Source organism: Dermacentor albipictus, unplaced genomic scaffold (genome assembly GCF_038994185.2).
Source record: "Dermacentor albipictus isolate Rhodes 1998 colony unplaced genomic scaffold, USDA_Dalb.pri_finalv2 scaffold_22, whole genome shotgun sequence".
In the NCBI taxonomy this organism is placed as follows: Eukaryota; Metazoa; Arthropoda; class Arachnida; order Ixodida; family Ixodidae; genus Dermacentor; species Dermacentor albipictus.
The window spans coordinates 502,519-522,542 of NW_027225576.1; the positions used below are offsets into that span (position 1 = coordinate 502,519).

At 47.9% G+C, this 20,024-nt stretch overlaps 1 protein-coding gene across 1 annotated transcript in view; it reads right to left on the minus strand.

Moving 5' to 3' along the window:
• The window catches only part of LOC135897083 (uncharacterized), a 497,858-nt gene that overhangs the window by 308,996 nt on the left and 168,838 nt on the right, over nt 1-20,024 (minus strand). The window lies entirely within an intron of this gene.

Sequence of the window (20,024 nt, forward strand, 5' to 3'; positions counted from 1 at the left end):
AGAGGGTGGATTCTCTCAGGGTGCTCGGACTAGTCCTCGATGCAAAGGGCAGCAACGCGCAGACGATCGCCCGCCTCAGCGCGAAGACGGAGAACATGCTCAGACTCGTTTCGCGAGTGACGACCACGCCTTCCTCATGAGCCATATCAACTACGTGGCTTTTGCGCTAAGCTGGTCGCGGTCGGAGGAGAACAAGATCGACGCACTCATGAGGAAGAGCATTAAACGAGTCCTCGGCATCCCCGTGACGACCAGCACGGAGAAGTTGATGCAACTCGGGGTCCACAACACCCTGAGCGAAGTCGTCGAAGCACAGAAAACGGCACAGATCGTTCGCCTCTCTACCACAAAGGCCGGCCGTCGAATACTCGAAATGGCGGGTCTGGCAGCCATGGCCGAAGAGTCGTGCGCAGTCCCGCTCTGTGAGGGTGAAAGGGACGCCTTTCGAGTCTCCCCCTTCCCGAGGAACGTTCATCCACAATACAACGAGGCCCAGCGCGCAGCCAGAGCCCGAGCACTCGTCAAGACTGCCCTGCAGAACCCAAAGCTCGCGTCCTTTGTCGACGCGGCACGGTATCCCGGATTAAACTCCTACGTGGCCGCGGTGGTTGACCCCCAGGGCAAGATCCTGAATGCGGCGTCTATCCAACGCTCGACGGCGTCCGTCGCAGAGCAAATCGCAGTGGCGCTGGCTCTGGGCGAACCCGGGTGCACGCATATCTTCACGGACTCCAGGTCGGCGGCGATGGCCTTTCTCGCCGGCTCGGTCTCGGCCGAGGCTGCGGCAGTGCTGAGGACCCACAAGACAGGCACGGCCCGTCACGTCATCACTTGGTTCCCGGCTCACATGGGCCGGAACGTCTCCCCCGGCTCGATCAACCCGAATGAGCTGGCCCGGCGACCAGGCGCGAGGTCTCATCAACCGCGCCGGTCCGGGGGGCCCAGCTTCGCAGGGGATCGACCGAACGACGGACCCGCTGCTTACTTTCCACGAGATAACTGCTCACTACCAGCTGGGACGCAGGCAGTTTCCGGCTCCTCACCCGAAGCTAGGCAGACCCCAGACCTCGGTGCTGAGAATGCTGCAGACGGGCTCCTTTCCATCTCGCTCAAGGCTGAGCCACTGCACTCCGGGTGTGGATCCCCACTGCCCGGACTGCGGCGAGGAACGGTCCACGTTGAACCACATGCTGTGGCTATGTTCTGCATTGCGTCACTCGCCTTTCAACAGGCAAGAAGACTGGGAGGAAGCCGTCAAGAGCGACGACCTTCAAGTCCAGCTTCGGGCTGTCCAAAGGGCCTGCGACAGGGCTGAAGATCACGGTCTTCCGCCCCCGGCGCGGGTGCGGCCCGCGACTACGACAACGTAGTCCCTTAGGACTAATTAAAGTTTTTTGTCTCTCTGTCTGTCTGTGGGATTATCAATTACAGAGCTTGAATTGATGGCCTGACGGCATGTGGCGTTTTTGTTAAGCTTATATGTCCTGCTTTCCCTTAGCAGAATCAGTTGCGTAAATATGCTCCTCTTCCGCAATAAGCGCTGTGTTGAAAGTTAGCGCTTGTCCTGCCTAATTTTTATCGCTCGTCCTTCCCGCGCTATAGTGTTACTATAGCGCGGGAATAGTGTAGTATACTAATACACTATAGTATATAGTGTATATAGTGTAACTTGCAGCGTGGCCTATTGAGGCGCAGAAAGTATTGAAGAAAGCGTGACACTTGCTGCATTACCAGGTACTGTAGCTCAGCGGCTATAACGTATTGCTCGGAAGCACGTGGTTGAAGGTGCGATTCCCTACCGTAAAGCCTACATGCGCTGCCTAAAGGGACCATTAACAGCCCAGAACGACCCGCCGTGGTTGCTCAGCGGCTATGTTGTTGGGATGCATGCTGAGAACGAGCTTGCGGGATCGAATCCCGGCCACGGCGGCCGCATTTCGATGGGGGCGAAATGCGAAAACACCCGTGTACTTAGATTTAGGTGCACGTTAAAGAACCCCAGGTGGTCGAAATTTCCGGAGTCCTCCACTCCACTACAGCGTGCCTCATAATAATAAAGTGGTTTTGGTACGTAAAACCCTATAATTTTATTTTTAACAGCCGAGAACGTGTCATGAGAATTTGAGAGCAATATAAACACCATGTTTTTTAGTCATGAAACCGGACGTGACCTTAGCTGTATAAATTGGAATTACGCATTTTTATATTTGTACAGAAAGTCACGAAAAACGGCACGTCGCGACGCTTTGCGGTAAAGGATTCTCACCATGTTACCGAAGGTTATTTTAGGCGAGTCAGCCGATAATAAACGCACAATAAGTACTGAGTAAAGTCACATTCTTTACGTTTTAAAGACGTTTGCGCTTTATTCCATGCCGTTTTCGGGTATAAGCAAAGCTCGCGGTTGGAGTATGTTGTTGCCTACGCGGCAACCTGTGGAACAGCAGAACCATGGCGTCCCTCAAGGAATGGTGGTGCCTTTTACGTTGTTTCTCAAGCCAGTTCCAGCACTCTAAAAACTGATCCGACTTTTGGGGTGCATATTTGCCACACAACAATAATCTTCATATGTCCTGTCCGCAACTCCTTTCTTTAACGCTGCGAGCCCGGTGCTTCCAAGTCAGGAATGGCATGCGCGTTATTAGCCTGACAGAACATTCCCAACAGGAAAGTATCGAGCTGAGCGTTTTCAAGAAAGGAAACGCAAGTAAGGGAGATGGCGTTTATTGTTGTGTGGCAGATATACACTCCAAAAGGTGGAACTGCTTTTAGAGTGTATGGATATAACTTCTGATTGAGCATTTGAGCTAAAATTCTTCCCTCCAGCTTTATCAGGTTTTCAGAAGACCACATGCATCCAAACAGAAACATGCTGAACTGCGCATCACGTATAAAAGTACAGTTAAATGTAATGAATGCCATATCGTGTTCGAAAACTTGGCATTGCTAGGCTCAAAAGAACTTGTCCCGACATGTATAGGACCAGATGAGTTGACAGGAAACCATTAAAGCACGTTGCTTGTATTGTAGAAATAATTCAACAGTGCACGAAGCAGAAACCGCAGGAACATAACCTTAGGAACATCATATAATATTTTCTCATTGCTATGGTCGCACCTCTCTGCTTACCATAGCCGGGGTATCATCGCTATCGCGCTTACCTCCCTGTTTCCAGTTTAGCCATTCATAACCACAGTCATAATTTTAGATAAAAAGACTTATTTAAAGTATTGCTGCTACTTTGCACATATCGGAATTGATTATAAACGAAACTTTATTCACTTGCATTCCATATTGACGTGTATAACGGAACACTACTTCCCAGTGGCGTAGCTAGGTCTTCTGGCACCCGGGGCCCATAGGTCTTCTGTCAACCCCCCTCCCCCTGATGTAGTCGAGGAAGGCGAGGATATCGACAATTTCCGGGTTTCAGCACCAGTACAGCTGCCTTGGATACCACGCACGTTGCCCGCGGGTCCCCCTCTCCTTCGCTTTCTTTCCCAGAGATCGCGAATGCTGCAAATATACACACTGTTTTTCCTGCGCCAAATAACACAGGGTGCTGCACTGATAACGTTTGATAAGCCCATGTGCACATCTTCTGTCAGACTGTAAGGCTTGGCAGCCAATACAAATGCGGCATCGTGGAAAATGTGACTCATGTCACAAGTAACAAAAACATCTTAGCAATAAAGTTTTAATTACCACTTGTAGCGGCAATATTGCATTTGAAAAATTGAAGTCCGACATTCATATCTTGCCCAACAACAACTTCACAAAAATCGTCGTAGGTACTATGGCACGCAGTATTTTGTCTGGGCAGCCCTGAACGAAAACGAAAATTAAATTGTTTGTCAGTGACGCTGATCTCCCCACCCTATTAGAAAACGCTACCTGCCTCCCCCGCTGCGCGGGCGCCAATGCTACGAAAATTACGAGTTCTCTTCATTCTGATCAATAAAGCCTTGTTTTCATTTGCTGCTATACGGACAAACGTGATTATCCGAGCTGCGGTACCACCGCAAGATTGGGAACAGAATAGAGCACGCTTCGCGTCGATTCTTGGCGTCACCATAAAAAAAAAAGGCCGCGATGATTCCCGTGCCAGCGAAAGCTTGCACTACTGTTGGTCTGCACTCGCAACGGAGAGAATTAAGGGATCAACGTCACTGGTCCCCTATTTCATATTTCTTTCGCTGCTGCCATATACTGGGCGCCGCCCGCAGTGCCAAAGTACTGTAGGTTACAGCCCCCAAAACGATTTTGTTTAAAAAGCTCTTATTGAGTTAATAATATGGCTCTGAGTCCTCGATTCTCGAATTGAAGTGCTTCCTCTATAAGTACTAATTACGGCATTATTAACGATATGGTTATTACTTATCTGCCATATTTTTCGCGCTACCAAGTTCCAAGTAATCACAAAAAGACATAACTTCATAGAATCTCGATCGGGAAATATCCTTACAAAATTCACCTTTTTTTTAAATAAAATTCTGTGCAGCTGATACAGACACTGTACTTGTGACATGAAGTCAAACAACAACAACACTTTTTCTGAAACTTTCGAGGGTAAGAAGGAAAGCGTCAAACATAACGGCAGGTTTCGCGGCGGCTTCTCGGAGCGAGTGAGAGAGGGGAAGTAAAAGCGAGCCGGACATCGCGGCGGGCCCGCGACTACAGCCTGTCCAGTCATACGCCGCCAAACTCTTCGGCCGAACCGAGTCTGAAGACTCTCCAGAGAACCCCATTCGCGACTTTTGACGGCCCCACTTAAGCAACGTCGCTCTCAACGAACGCTTCGCAGTAAACGCGACAAGCCGGCGCGCTGGTTGAACGCCCTCTTGCTGCTGTCTTTGTTAGTCTTCGCTGCGCGTTCTGAACGAAAGAAGGACCCAAGAGCCCCAACGTCTTACAATGCCTCACTGTATGTTTAGCGACTCCTGCTCCCAGCATGAACGCACAGCACGAGCGCACCGCACATGAAACGTTCCGCTAAGGCGAGTAGTCAAGCGACCATTTCGCGAATTAAATTTTTTAGCCCGCACATTCGTGCAATTATTTCGTGGGGTGTTGATAGAGCTGCAGCCGACAATTCTGCGGCGCAACGCATCGGGTGCATGAGCGCGGGCTACTGGATACCGGAGCATTCTTTGCAATTTGCGCCCAGTCAAGCCAGCGCAAAGAGGGGTGCCTTCAGGCGTATATGACACCCTCCCCCTCCCCACTGGCCCCTTGCACCCGGGGCCCACGGCCCCCCCCTGTTGCTACCCCACTGCTCGTTCCTCTATGCACGCGCTGATGAATATTTATTTACTTGAATGTTTACCCAACATTTAACTTCTGTTGCCGACTTTGTCACTTCTTCGTAGCCGACTTTTGCACTCGTTGCCTCTTGTTCTGCTTGCATATAGGATCGCACTCCTAGGGGCACATACCAATTCCCGGTCGCTGGCCAGAAAAAAAAAAAAATTCGGCAGAATTGATCTCGCGATGGCTGTCGCCGCTAAAGCGAATAGCAACTGACCAATGTAGCGACAAACCATACTTCTGAAATGCCGTTTATTTAGCACGGGTTGTGGTAATTGTTAGACTGTCCTTGATTCGGCTTTATCATACACACTCCGATATCGTCCAACTTTGCTGTCGCTCATGGCCGCTCATATGATCGCTCATGGGTGACCTTGGCAAGGCAGGACGACGACTGTATGACGCTAGCGCACTGGCGATGCAATGAGGGAAAATGAATCATATTCTTATGAAGAGTTGCGAAGAAATGGATTTATTTACAGGAGATGGACGATGATCGTAGCGTGATCGTAGCGCAGTCCGGCCTCTCAAACTCCTCGTTCTCTTCGTTTTCTCTTCTTTCTTCTTGTCGCTGCCTTTCGTATCCCTTACATTTCCCTGCAAGCAGACGAAGCCCGTGGGGCGGGTCAGGATGGACAAGCAGGGTAGAAAGGCTTGGGGCTAGCAATATGAGTCAGCTAAGTTCTGCTTGATCGCCGACCATTGCACAGGAGACGAGCTATTACGTGAGTTGGCTCAGGCGGTCCACAACCACAGATGGGCCTGAATATTGTGACAAGAACCGGAACTACTTCTGGGTTAACCTCCAAGCCTTTCTCTTCCTTATTTTCTCTCTCTCTTTGGCACAATCCACGTTTGCGTCGCGGTGTCGAAAGAAGGACCAAGTCACCTTTCTCGAACGATACTCGCACGTGACGGTCGTCGTATCGCTCTGTCGAACGACTTTGCGAGGCCAGGATACGAAGACGGGCTATTCGATGGGCTTATTCGGCAAGACACAAAGTCTTCAATACAGAGTCGTCATTGTGCAGAACGAAGGGTAAGAAAGTGTCCAGAGGGCTTCGCGGTAACCTTGCGTACAGGAGATAAAATGGGCTATAGTTCGTGGTTTCGTATTTCGTCGTGTTGTGTGCGTAAGTGATGAAGGGCAGCACGTCGTCCAAGTTCTTATGATTGGAGGAGACGTACATGGCAGGCATGTTGGTCAGCGTTCTGTTCGTCCTTTAAACGAGGCCGATAGTCTGTGGATGATACGGCGTGGAATCACGGAACTGTGAATGCACAAAGTAACTCTTCAACAGCTTCAGCAGTGGACTGACGACGAACGGTTCCAACAGTTCTTGTTGTTAGACAACGGAAATGGACCTTAAAGGTCAATGCCTACTTGTTCGAACGGCGTACTGGGCGGTGTCAATGGCCGAAGGTGACCCGGTGACAACTATTCACATAGCGCATGGTTTTTTCGTACATCTTGGGTCAGTAAAAGCGCTCCTGCGTGCGGTGAAGCGTTCGTACAAAGCCGAAATGGCCGGATGTCACATCGTCATGCATGGCGCGTAGAACGCCAGAGCGTAGGCTCTCTGGGACAACAAGCAGAAAACGCGCTCCATGCTCGGAGTAATTAGCTCTGTAGAGCAATTTATCGCGGACAGTAAAGCGACCGCCGCCTTCAGAAGTACGGGCGACGACAAAAAGGGGATCGAGGGTAAGATCATTCCGTTGTTCCCGCTGAAAGTCTGCCGCGTCAGGGAACGTAGGAGTAACAGCAGCGATATAATCGTCAAAATTCTCAGCATCGCAGTCGGTAGTCGCAAGAAGAATCCGAGCAAGACAGTCTGCGTCAGCGTGAGGACGGCCACTCTTGTACGATACCACAAAGTCGTATTCCTGGAGGCGCAGCGCCTAACGTGTGAGGCGACCAAAGGGATCACGCAAACCGACCAGCCAGCATAAAGAATGATGGTCGGTGATAATCTTGAATGGTTTACCGTAAAGATAACACCGAAACTTCTGTATGGCGAAAACAGCTGCCCGACATTCCTGTTCCGTAACCGTATAATTGCGTTCAGATTTGCTCAGGCAACGGCTGCCATATGCGACATGTTCTGCGCCACTGTGTCGCTGTACAAGTACCGCTCCTATCCCGATTCCACTAGCATCAGTGTGAACTTCGGTCGGGCAAGATCGATCGAAGTGACGCAAAAGGGGTGCTGACGTTAGTATAAAGTTCAGTTGAGAGAATGATGCGTCACAGTCTGGTGTCCAATTGAAGGACGCATTTTGTCGCAAAATACTTGTCAACTGGTAAACGATGTCGGCAAACCGGGGAACAAAACGACGAAAATACGAACATAGTCCAACGAATGAGCGAAGTTTTCGTGCTGACTGCGGTGCCTTGAAGGAGCTCACCGCTTCAGTCTTACGAGGATCGGGTCTGACGCCATCTTTGTCGACTAAGTGTCCCAGGACCAGTATTCGACGTTCGCTAAACCGACATTTTTTTTAGTTTAGAACCAGTCCAGCTTTCTCGATGCAGTCGAGAGCAAGGCTGAGGCGTTCGTTATGTTCTTCAAACCTGCGGCCAAAGATTACAACATCATCGAGATAACACATGCGTATCTCCCACTTTAGACCACGTAGTACTCTGTCCATGAATCTTTCGAAGGTGGCAGGAGCGTTGCAAAGGCCCAAAAGGCATAACATTAAATTCGTATAGGCCATCTGGAGTCACGAAAGCGGTCTTTTCCTTGTCGGCAGGGTCCAAAGTATATTGCAATGCCCCTATCGCCAATAATGTGTTGAGAAGTAAGAAGCGTGTAAGCAATCAATGACGTCTTCGATTCGCGGTAGTGGATAAGCATCCTTCTTCGACGCTGCGTTTAGATGTCTGTAATCCACGCAGAATCTCCAGGGACCATCTTTTTTTCGAACCAGGATTACCGGGGCTGCCCATGGACTAGACGCCTCTTGAACGACGCCTTTGTTCATCATCTCCTTGACTTGGCCTGCAATAACTTTGCGCTCGGACGACGACACTCGGTAGGGCTTCGGGCGGATGGGGTGTGCTGAGCCGGTATCCATTCTATGACGAGCGCGGGATGACGACAAATGAAGGGGTGCATCTCCATGCGTGAAGTCGAATGCAGCCTCACGCCTGACAAGGACCTGTGCCAGTGCTTGCCGTTCTGATGTACAGAGAGCCTTGCTGATCATGCCAAGCATTATCTCTCCAGAATGGCAATTATCGCAAGGAGAGCAAGCTGTAGAAACGTCCGCAGTTAGTGCCGCTATTGAGCTGCATGTGGCTTCATCGAAGAAAGCGATTTTCATACCGCGAGTTAGGACAACCGGCGTGGCGGAACGGTTCAGCACCCACAATGTGGTGACTGCTTTCGTCATGCACACGATAGAGCAGGGCACGAGTACATTATTTTAGCACAGTTTATGCGGAGAGGCCTAACTACAAGGTCAACACAATCAGCGTCAACAGTAGTTGCAGATACGCGAACGGGGGTCAGGCACACACGATGGTGCAATCACTTCATCAAGAACACTGAGCGTGTCTGTGTCCCTGTCTTCGCCACGCGAGCTTTGTTCGGAATGTGCTGATATAAATAACTTATTCAAGGATATTTCACCACATCCACAGTCCACGGACGCGCCGCATTGTTCAAGAACATTGATACGAAGAATAACATCGTGCGAACAACGAGAAAGAACAAGGAATTCCGACCTAAACACTTTCCCAGCCAACAAAACACACAAAGCACAAACACCAAGTGGATGAAGCCACTCGCCGCCAACTCCACGAAAGGTAATATCGTCGTTCCAAGAAAACATAACTTTGTGGCATAGACGGTTTTTGAAAGCGAGGCTCATCACAGACACAGTCGCCCCAGTATCAACTAACGCCATGGTCGGTATTCCGTCAATCGACACATTCACTATGTTTTTGAGCATCACGACAAGCAGAGGTATGTATTTCTTGGGAAGATCGTCCGGCGACCTCACCTCTATTGACCGCGGATGCGTTTCCCGGGGGCGGTGAGGAATAACGGCGCCGAGGGGATGGAGAGCGATGGCGACGGTTATTTGGTGGCGTCAAACTCCCCTCAGGTGCTGGCGAATCGCTGCGTCTGGTATCGTGTGAGAAGTGGTTCATTGGGAACAAATCGGTCGTCCGCAAGTCGGATTCCGGGTGGCGAGAACATCGGCGTTGTCCTTCGTGATTGACGGCCTTGGCGACAATACCGAGCTATATGGGCTGTGGAACCGCAGTTGTATCACACGGGAGGGTCGCGGTTCACAGCATCTTCTTCGAAATGAATGCTAGGCTGCTGTGGGCGGCGGGAAAGTTCGTTGTCATGTGGATAACGTGTCTCTGCTGCTCGCTGAAATCCGTTGTATCGGTCATAAGATGCGTCGTGGTAGTACGGTCGGTGCTGTTCTTCTCGCGGCCTGACAGAAGTCACAGGGCCTCAGGGGCAAAAAGGCGGCTGTTCTCGTTGTGCCCAAGCGTCATAAGTAGGGCCTCTGTCGTAGAGATGTAGCTGCTGTCGGGGCGCGAGTTGATAATCCTCAGTGCTCCTCGCTGCAGAATACGGGGAGAAGGATGCCACGTTTGGCTCGAAATCTGGTGGTAGACGGAAGCTATGAGTACTTGGATGTGTCACTTGCGCGTGCAGGCTCAGCTCTTCCCGAACTGTTCGTCGGATCGTTGATGCAAGATCGAGGGGCTGGCTTCTGTCTTCACTTGCAACTGTCGCCACATTGGCTAGCCTGCCAAACTTCGGCGTGATGCGCCTCGTCTTCAGTTGCTCGAAAGTGCGACAGTGCCGAATGATGTCGGTGACAGAAGCCAGGTTGTCTTTTGCGATAAGGAAACTGTAAACATCTTCGGCAATTGCTTTTATGATGTGCTGACTTTGTCTTTAGCAGACATTCCAGAGTTCACCATCCTACACAGTTTTATTACTGCCTCAGTGTAGGCCGTGAAAGTTTCGCCTGGCACTTGCGCCTGTAGCAGTAGCGTCTGTTCTTCCCTTTTCTTTTTCGTCGCGGAGCCACCGAATCGCTCTTTGATTTCCGAAACAAATCTTCCCCATGTGGTGAACGTTTCCTCGTGATTGTCGAACCACAGCAAAGCAGTATTCATTAGAAAGAGCACGACGTCCGAAAGCTGAGAAGCACTGTTCCACTTGTTGGCGGCACTCACCCGGTGACAATGGATGAGCCATTCCTCGACGTCTTCATCCGATCTTCCGGCGAAGGGACGCGCATCTGTCAGTTGTAGAACGTAACTGGTCGGCGCAGCAGTTGGAATGGGCCATTGCTCGTCTGCGTCGGGGGACATATTCGATTCCGGTGGATTCGGTGGGAGTCCAGCAATGCAACGGCTCCATCGAAGAACTTGTGGTTCAGCCTCCGTCTTCGTGTGTGGATTACCCCGCACCTCCACCACAATGGTTACGAAGAGTTTGGAAGAAATGGTTATATTTACAGAAGATGCACGATGATCGTAGCGTGATCGTAGCGCAGTGTGGCCTCTCAGGCTCTTCGTTCTCTTCTTTCTTCTTGTCCCTGGCTTTCATATCCGTTGCAATATCAATGGATCGACAAAGGGGTATAGCAGTGACTGCGCGAAGACAATGACATGTCGATTCGTAAATATGACTATGATATAATGAAGACAACTTGATGCCGACGGCATGAGAGCACTGCGATGACGGCGATGGTGTGAGGACGGCTGTAAGACGACAACAGGATGAAGATGCGAGAATGGCGATGATTGCACGACCGAGATGGCATGGAGATGACCGTATGACAACGGATGCATGATAGCGTCTGTGTGACGACGGCGCAATGATGCTGATGGCATGACAACAGCATACTGATGATTAAACGACGACAGCATCATTATGATAGAATGACAAACAAGAAATGTTGTCGATAGATCGACGAAGGTGATGTGATGACGAAGGCATGACGGCGTAGGGATCATGGTACTGACGTGGTGATCAGGCACGTACCCAGGATGTTTTTCGAGGGGGGCCCCCAACGCAAGGAAACCTTTATATTAAAATGGGGGGGGGGGCACCTTTAGTAGTACAAACGTGAATAATGACTACCGTTTGCAATAAAGACGCGCAAACCCGCGAAAACGAAATCAAATAAGGCGGATGTCGCAGCTACACCTGTGAGATGCACCTCTACTTTACTTGACGAACAAGAAACCACATCAAATGAACTCACGCAGAAAAGAAGCGCAGGAAGAACACTGCCAAGAAGAACTAAAGAAGCGAGTCTAAAAAAAAGATTTCTAGTAGTTTTTTTAATTAGGTCTGGAAGCATTATGGGGAAATATATATTTCCGGCCCAATCAACACTTCTTTTAAATCCCTCATTTACTGCTCTAGCAAGTCCCAGAACCGACTCGTTTTGTTATTTGGGAAGGTGCCTAATGGTGTGTGGCCGCCGGTCCCGCACGGCCACGTAGAGCACCGGACGCTACGGTTCTAGACGTACTGCGCCTACCACAGGAGGTCAGAAAAGGACCCATATAAGCACAGCAGAGAAGTGGCTACGTGGCTCGACTGATAAGTGTAGTAGCGTCATTCGAAACACACGAAATCATTCTACACCGCCGGCGGCGTTTTCCCCACTTGCTTTTTAAATAAGAACATGTTGACTCATGAATATTTTCACAAACAACGGTTAAATTTGGTAATTCTTGCTTTTCCTTCCTGTTTAGCTGTTACCTCGGCCCTATGCCTTAGTATATCGCGTAATTTCTGAATTCCTTGGAACTCTTGTATGCAGTTGTCCAATTGCACGACTAGTGCTGTACCATTAGGGAAAAACCAGACGAAGTAAGGGGTGATATTCATATTGCTTAGGGGTTTAACGGTTATTGACGACGGACATTGTTTGGGATGATCTTATTTACCACGTTTCCAACACATATCATGGGTATACGGTTCTGAGGATCTGTCAGCGTCACGGCGAGCCGTCACTCGCAGAAGTAATGAGTCAAAGAAAAGTTAGTCAGCTGGCGTTTTCTCCCGCTGCAACTCGTTCCAAGAGCATACAGACCAGCTTACTACGAACTGAATCCCTTTGCTGGTCCCTGGATGAGTCCAAACAAAGAACGTTGAACTAACGAAGGAATAGCCAGGTGACAGACCGTTGCAACAGATGGTGACAACTGAATGCATCTCGAGTTAATCGCGTGGGCATCGATCGATGAGAAAACAGGCCTTCACACCCTAGGAGATGCCGATAACTACCGCCATCCAAAAGGAGTGAATGAGGCAGCAAAATGTTCACCACCGAATAGCTGTCAAATCTCAAGCTTGATTTGGCGGCGCTTTAGGAATGTGTGTGAGGAGTGGTGGCGTGGATGGGGGGAGGGAGGTATGCCACTCAATTTCGGGGGGGGGAGGCGGGCCCCCCCCGGGCTCCCCCTTCGGTAGGTGCCTAGTGGTGACGATGGTGAAGCGACAGCTTCACGAAGATGGAACGTCGACAACGATTTCATGACGAATGCATCACGAGAGTGCATGGAGGAGATGCAGCGGCAACAATGGCAAGACAACAACATGAGGGTGATGGGAAGACGACGAGTGTGAGGCGAGAATAGCGTGACGATGACTACATCGCGAAACCTGTACGATGACGATCGCTTCATGACGAAAGCATGACAGAGTCGAATGGCGTAGCTGGAGAGATTATTACTCGACCTCGACACCATCACGTCGACGGTATGACAATGGAGGCATGACACCGAGTGACGATGACGACACGACATGGGCGCCATAATCATGATTGAAAGATCTGTTAAACGCATTGATGCCTGACAAGGCCATGCTAGGAAGCTCTAGGGAACAGCGCAAATGTTAGCTGATATACGGCGACAAGAAATATGAGAAATGAATGGCGTCACTCCACCATGCACTTGCTTATTTTAGGTTGGCTTTAAGAGGAAGCTTTAGCTCGGGCCCAACTCCGACACGGCCTATTCAAATACATGTAAAAACGCAAAAACGTTTTTCTGAGATAACCCCTGAACCGATTTTAGTGAAATTTGTTGCATTTGAGAGAGAAAGTTAAATTCTAGTGACTGTTCCAAGCGGAATTTTGATTTAGGGCTTGAATTTTGTTAAAAGGATTTTCAAAAATTGAGACGTATGAAAAAAATAGAAGCACAAAGTTTACAAACTAATAACTCTGCATCAAGAACAGATATAGCGATTCTGTAAACGGCATCCATTAGATCATTGAAAGCCGACAAATTTGATATGTCAGTTTAGATCTTACGTGAATTTGTTACGTTGTTTACAAGGGTTCTGCAAAAGTTGTAATTACACATTACTCCATTTATTTAGATTCATGTGTAACACACCAATTTTGTCCGCTTTAGACGTGCTATCAGGTACAATTCACAGAATTGCGACATCATTTTTTCTTGCCGAGTTACGGAGTTGTAAACTTGATAGTTTCGTTTTCTGAAAATTTGGGATTTTTGCCAACTTTTTATTAAAAATTCACAACCTAACTCGAAATTTCGAAACCAACAGTCACTAGATTTTAAGTTTGTCTTGTAAACACAACAAACCTCGTCAAATTTGGTGCAGTGGTTGCCGAGAAAAACGAATTCTCCTTTTACATGTATTTAGATAGGAGCACCCGAGCTAAAGCTTCCTCTTAAGGACGACGTATTTCGAGTGTACCTATGCACAGTAAAGTTACAGCAAAATTTCGATATTTGGCGAGTTGGGTTCTATCATTCAAAAGGCGCAGCGGGACTGAGACAGATGCCTGCCCTGCCCTGCCCTGCCCTGCCCTGCCCTGCCCTGCCCTGCCCTGCCTGCCTGCCTGCCTGCCTGCTGAACAGGAGCGCAGGGGCAAAATACAAAGTGAAGTCTTCAGAATTCGTGGCACAATTCTCGCAGGGACTATTGTTTGTCACACTGATAATCGAAATAAGCTGCTGCGGCGGACCACATCCCCAGACACCAGTCGAGGCCAAGAGAGGATGAAGAGGAGAGCACGAATTAAGAATGCGGTAAACAACTACAGTAAAAGCTCGTTAATTCGAACCGCAAGGGGAAGCCGCTTCAGTTCGAATTAACGAAAGTTCGAACTAACGAAAGTGAAGGAGGGCAACAGTACACTGCGATTTGGAAGCAGTAGGGCATGTCAGAAATTTGGCGCGTCAGAAAGTGATGGCGTGTGCCGTGGGCACATGCCACTTTCAAGTCGAAGCTTTGGGTCCGACTGTGCCACACCACCGATGTCCACCGAAACGAACGTTAGCCGAGGCTTAACACCATCACAATGAATCGCGACGGCCGATACCTCCTAAGCTGAAAACAGAGGTGCACAACCGATGAAGACTGCCGAGACAAAGACGCTGAACATGTGAAGGTGGCGAAGGCCCTGATTCGTTGGCTCTTGATTGCAAGCGCAGCTGCGACGTACTTGATTCGCTGTGTTTTGCAGCTTGCCGTGCCATCTCCGCATAACATTAGCAGCTGTACAAGATTTGCAAAGCCTCTGAGATTCGCAACGGGCAAGAAGTCTCGGAGGTCACGTAGAACGGAGAGGCGGCAGCCGCCGCTGCCTTCTGGCTGACCCCGCGTCGGTTAGATTTTTTTCCGATTTTGCCTTCTCTCGCCGTTCTCTCCGTTTCGGAGGCAATACAGCCTTGTGTGTAGGCAGTAGGCGCGTTTCTCTGGCTATGTGCCAGGCGAGCGTAGTTCGAATTATCCGTGAGGGAACCTTCTCGCGTTCGAATTAACGGACTTTTTTATACATAGACTTCTGTGGAGCTTGGCCGGACCAAATCGTACAGTTCGAATTATCCATAAATTCGAATTATTGAAGTTCGAATTAACGAGCTTTCACTGTATAAACTCAAACAGTTACGCAAGATCTTAATAGTGTTGTCTGTCACGAACAAGCCTTACGATCTAGCATCATTACACAGATTCCATTTGATATATGGGATATATGCAAAGTCGGCCACAAAAGTTTACGAGGTGGAGGATCTGTCAAAAAAATCCGCATTCTCATTGAAGCCCAGGCACATAACCTCGGGTTGAAAGTTTCAACCTAGTGTAGGTCCTTACGCCCCATAGAGTTATCCAATATATCTATAGATTAGGATCGCCCGGCCTTAGAATATGGCATATAAACAATTGTCATGGAACTAAATTCCCGTGAAATATTGTGGCCGACTGTACGGCACTGTAACGCGCCAAGCTGGGCGTGGTGACAAGAACGTTAGTATTGCAATGAAATGTATTTTAATCTGCACTTTGTTTTGCTTCTGCTTTGCAGCTTGTCGCCGGCACGAACTACCGAATCAAGTTCAAGACAGCCGAGTCAACTTGCAAGTTGACAGAAACTTACAGCAAGGAGAACTGCCGTCCGAAGACAGGAGATGTAAGCATTTTGTTAAAGTGATTACTGCAATTGCAAAAACTACTTGAACTAAGAACGTCCAATGCAGCGCAAAAGGCAAACGAAAAGAAAGAAAGAGGCAAGATGGATACGCGTTGTAAGGGGCACCTTGACGGTGCCTAAGCAGGAACACTGGCTGTACAGATGAAGGTGTACAATACAAACTGTTCGTAGAACGACACTTATATAGACGAAGGACAACGATGCGCTTTGCATTGGTCTTGGTTGCACTGAAGCTAACATATACAACTGTCGAGAAGTATTTGGAAGAGCGAAGTCCAGATGTGTACTTCTGGCCCTTCCTGTATTTCTGTGTTTGTTTAGCGGGAAAACAAACATTTTGATGACAATGAAAGTGGCCAGGATGGTTAGCGTGGTTAGTAATGAAGTCCGTCGTTTCTGTATACATGTGTGATCGTACAATCTAGAATTCTCGGCGCTGCTCACGTAGATTAGTAATAGTAGAGTGCAGTAGTATTGGCCGCGAGATTGAGCGCAGTCGCCGCCTGGCGGTCATTTCCTGAAAGCGGAAAGTGCGGATGGCGAGTCGTGTCGTCTGCTAGCCGCCATTTTTTTACATTAGTGCGTGCGGCAAACATATTCTTTTAAGCCTGCTTATTTCGTGATTGTATTGCAGTCGTAAATTGTGGTATGCATTCTTTTAACGATGTAGAGGATTATTATGCTTTGTGCTGCAGCCACTTCGTTGCAACAAAATTAGTGACAGGGCGTGTCAAAGTTGATGTGCCACTTCCGCGTCTTCCGTTCGTCACGATCATCTCAATTTTATTGCCGCATTGTGATTTGAGCGTATTAAAAAAAAAGCAGTCGGCGTCCTTTTAAATAAATAAAGTGTTCGCTGCGATACCTGAACGCAGCGCTTTAGCAATTCCTTGAAGCGATGGGTTGATCATTTCGCAATCTCTGTGATACTACGGCACATGAACGAGGTGGCATGAGATCAATCAGCACTAGGAAAGAAAATTGTAAGCGCTCATATGATGTCGCAGGATACAATTGATCCTAGACGCATAAATACATGATGTCACTTACGCGACCATCAACATAATAAAAGGGCACCTCTTCCCAAGATGCCCTCTTATTATGTTGATATCCAACTGCGTAGAAATGATTTAGCCTCGCAAGTGAATGTTCGCACTTCGGTACTTTTATTATCTGCTGCGAAAGAAAATCAAACAAATACAAGAGGATACTAACGTGTAACATTGCATTCATTAAAGAGAGCTAGGACGTCGTAAATGTCCGGCTGCCTGTGGTTAATATAATACACTCTTTAATGTAGTGTTGCTAGCTTGTCGAATGGTAAGTGCCACTATATTCAAATGTCGAGAAAAGAACGTAATGTAGTTGCCTCCCAAAATAAATAAAAATTATTCGCATCTTTCTTTTGCGCGTAACAGTTTAAAAAATCGTTCTTTCTAAAATGTTGCTTATTTACTGCTACCACGAAATGAGAGGAACACACGTGTGAAGCCGCATGGCGACCCTGCCATACCGCACTCGCTCATAGCGCCTTGTTGAAGTAAACTTAGTAACTGTCTCGTATTTGATAGATAATTGAATAATAAGTAAAATGTAGTTAAGTGTGCGAAGTGGTGAAGTAGAGTCACCCAAAATAGCTGCTTTAACTTCACTGTACAGAAATACAGGCATTTTGATAAGCAGTGCGAGAATAGCAGAAAGTTCAGTTGGCCAACAGCAGGGCCACCAGAATGGGCAGAACGCAAGCTGTACAGAACAAAAAGTGCAGTGGATGTTGCGGAACAGAAACCACGCTTTGAGCTCGGGTAACGTATAGTAGGAATGTTGGGTGACTTTCACGTAAGAAGGTGGCATTGAAGGGCAATATATTATCGCTTCACTGCAGTGAGTATGCTTTAATACCAAACGATCGATCCAAATCGTCCACAGGGACGCGCCATCGTATATATACTCTTCAATGAGCGCCGCCGACCGCCCATCCGCACTAAGGTGCCGATGGTACTGCCACCTATAGCGCAATCTCGCGGCCAGTAGGACTGCAGTATTGAGGTAGCAGGTACAGTTAGCCCTATCTAGCTATCGAATTGGGCAACAACTTCCCAGGCGAATTTTCGATACACCGAGCGCATCTTCCACGAGAGTGGTAACGTGGTGCGGTGATAATTCTGTGGATCTGATGACCGGCAAAAAGCAACAAAGTGTTCGCGCAGTATTAGCGGTGATCGCTCATTCGGCAGATGTATGCCTAGAAGCAATTGGAGGGACGTATGCCTGCGACATACCGCAACATTTGTAGCCGAAATGGATCTGTGGCATAAACGGCTTTGTCGCGAATCTGCGAGTACAGCGGATGCAATTCCTTTTTTGCGCTGCTTACCATAATTGAGGACGCTTTATGAAGGTAGTATTTTACTTTTGTGTACGGGTGACAGATGGTTACGGGTGCTTTAGGATAATGCGCGCTGTGTCATTGTGAATGGAGGGGCAGCGTAACGTGGAGGAGAGATCCGTTAGCGCTTTGGGTAACTACGCATAGTTAAAATTAAATTCGTGGCTGCGGTAAGAAATAGCAACATAGGTAAGTGGGGCAAGCCACAGCATTGCTCTGTCAGCCACTATATATATATATATATATATATATATATATATATATATATATATATATATATATATATATATATATATATATATATATATATCAGATGGTGAGAAACTAGGTGAAAGTTCGATGAATTTTTGATTTAATGAACACGATGCAGTGCCCAAACTTAAGATTAGTTATTATTGATAATCAAGAACTACAAACAGGCTAGAAGCACGCGCTGAGTGTTTCATAAAATTTCTTTTGTACTATTTTTCTCGCCGCAGGTAAAGGACACTTGCACCGCAGTCGTCTACGACGTGCCCTGGGAAAAGAAACGCTCCGTCACGTCTTTCACCTGTGGTTCAGCATAGAGAGAAAGGATGACGCAGGACGTCGGCCTCATTCCAGGACTGCCTTTCTGAAGCCTCGCATTTTGGTCATATTTCGTGTAGTGTCGTAAATAAAGTAGCTGGCAATTCGCAACGAAATATACGCAATACAAACGAATAAAGTGCCCCTTCATAAAAATATGGACGTTTGAGTTCAAATAGGCTGCGTGTCTCGCCGCACTACAACTTACAGCATTCATTCATTCATTCATTCATTCATTCATTTTTGACATCGATGTCTGTCCGACAGTCAGGTTTCTATCGCGGAACTTTTTTTCAGGCTTCAGGTTTCTATCGCGGTTGCGATAGTGAGACAGACACACAAGGGTGGTGGTGGCACTACGTCACTTGAGGCACGGGCTGTATACGCTACCCACTGGTGCCGATACTCTGCTAACTATAAACTGCATAGCAGTTAGCACGCGAGACCGGCTTGGCCAACAGGTTATGATCCCTGTTCACTTTGTTTTCTTTATTTTTTGCCCACGATCGCCACATCACTGACACTACCCGTGCTTAGGCATCTGAGCCATCTTCGTGGTTAAAGTCCATTCTCTTCCTCTCTTAGCATAGATCAAAAGTTACAATTTGAATCATTGATCGGAGGTCTTGTGTAAATATCCGGAGTTACCTTTACTGTAAACTCTAAACTGCCACCACTGAAGAGCGGGCAAACAATTCGTTATCGAGTGTTTAGCGACGAACTAAAAGAAATACAGATGATGGTGTTAGATGTAGATGTGCATAAAGAGTAACAGATGTGTGGGCATCACTTATTGAAGTTCGTACATCCCCGTTCCCCTTTTCCCTGTTCAGAGTAGCAGGTTAAATACTGTACATCCGGCGTCGCCGGATGTACAGTATTTGCATGGACACTGCAAGTGAACATTTGCTGTCATCGCCCTGAGGTTCCGTATACATTTACGCATATGTATGCTATATGACATGCGCTACGCTATATGACATGAGGTATATGGGGGTTATATTGCCACACCATTTCGATCACAAAAATTGTTGTTACCAGGTCTTACAATCCTCAGAAAATTATTCCTCAAAATTTTGACATCGGCAACCCACAAGAAAACGTTATTAAACAGAACACCGACAGCGCAAGCCTTTTATCTTAAATGTTCTCAGACTTAAATGTTGAAAGTGCGAAACAACAACAGAGCTCGACGAATTTCCCCCTTTATTAATAACAGACCTCAAAACTGAAAATCATGTACTTTTATTCACGAAACTGTGATATCTTTTTAGTGGAAAAACATTATGGTTGT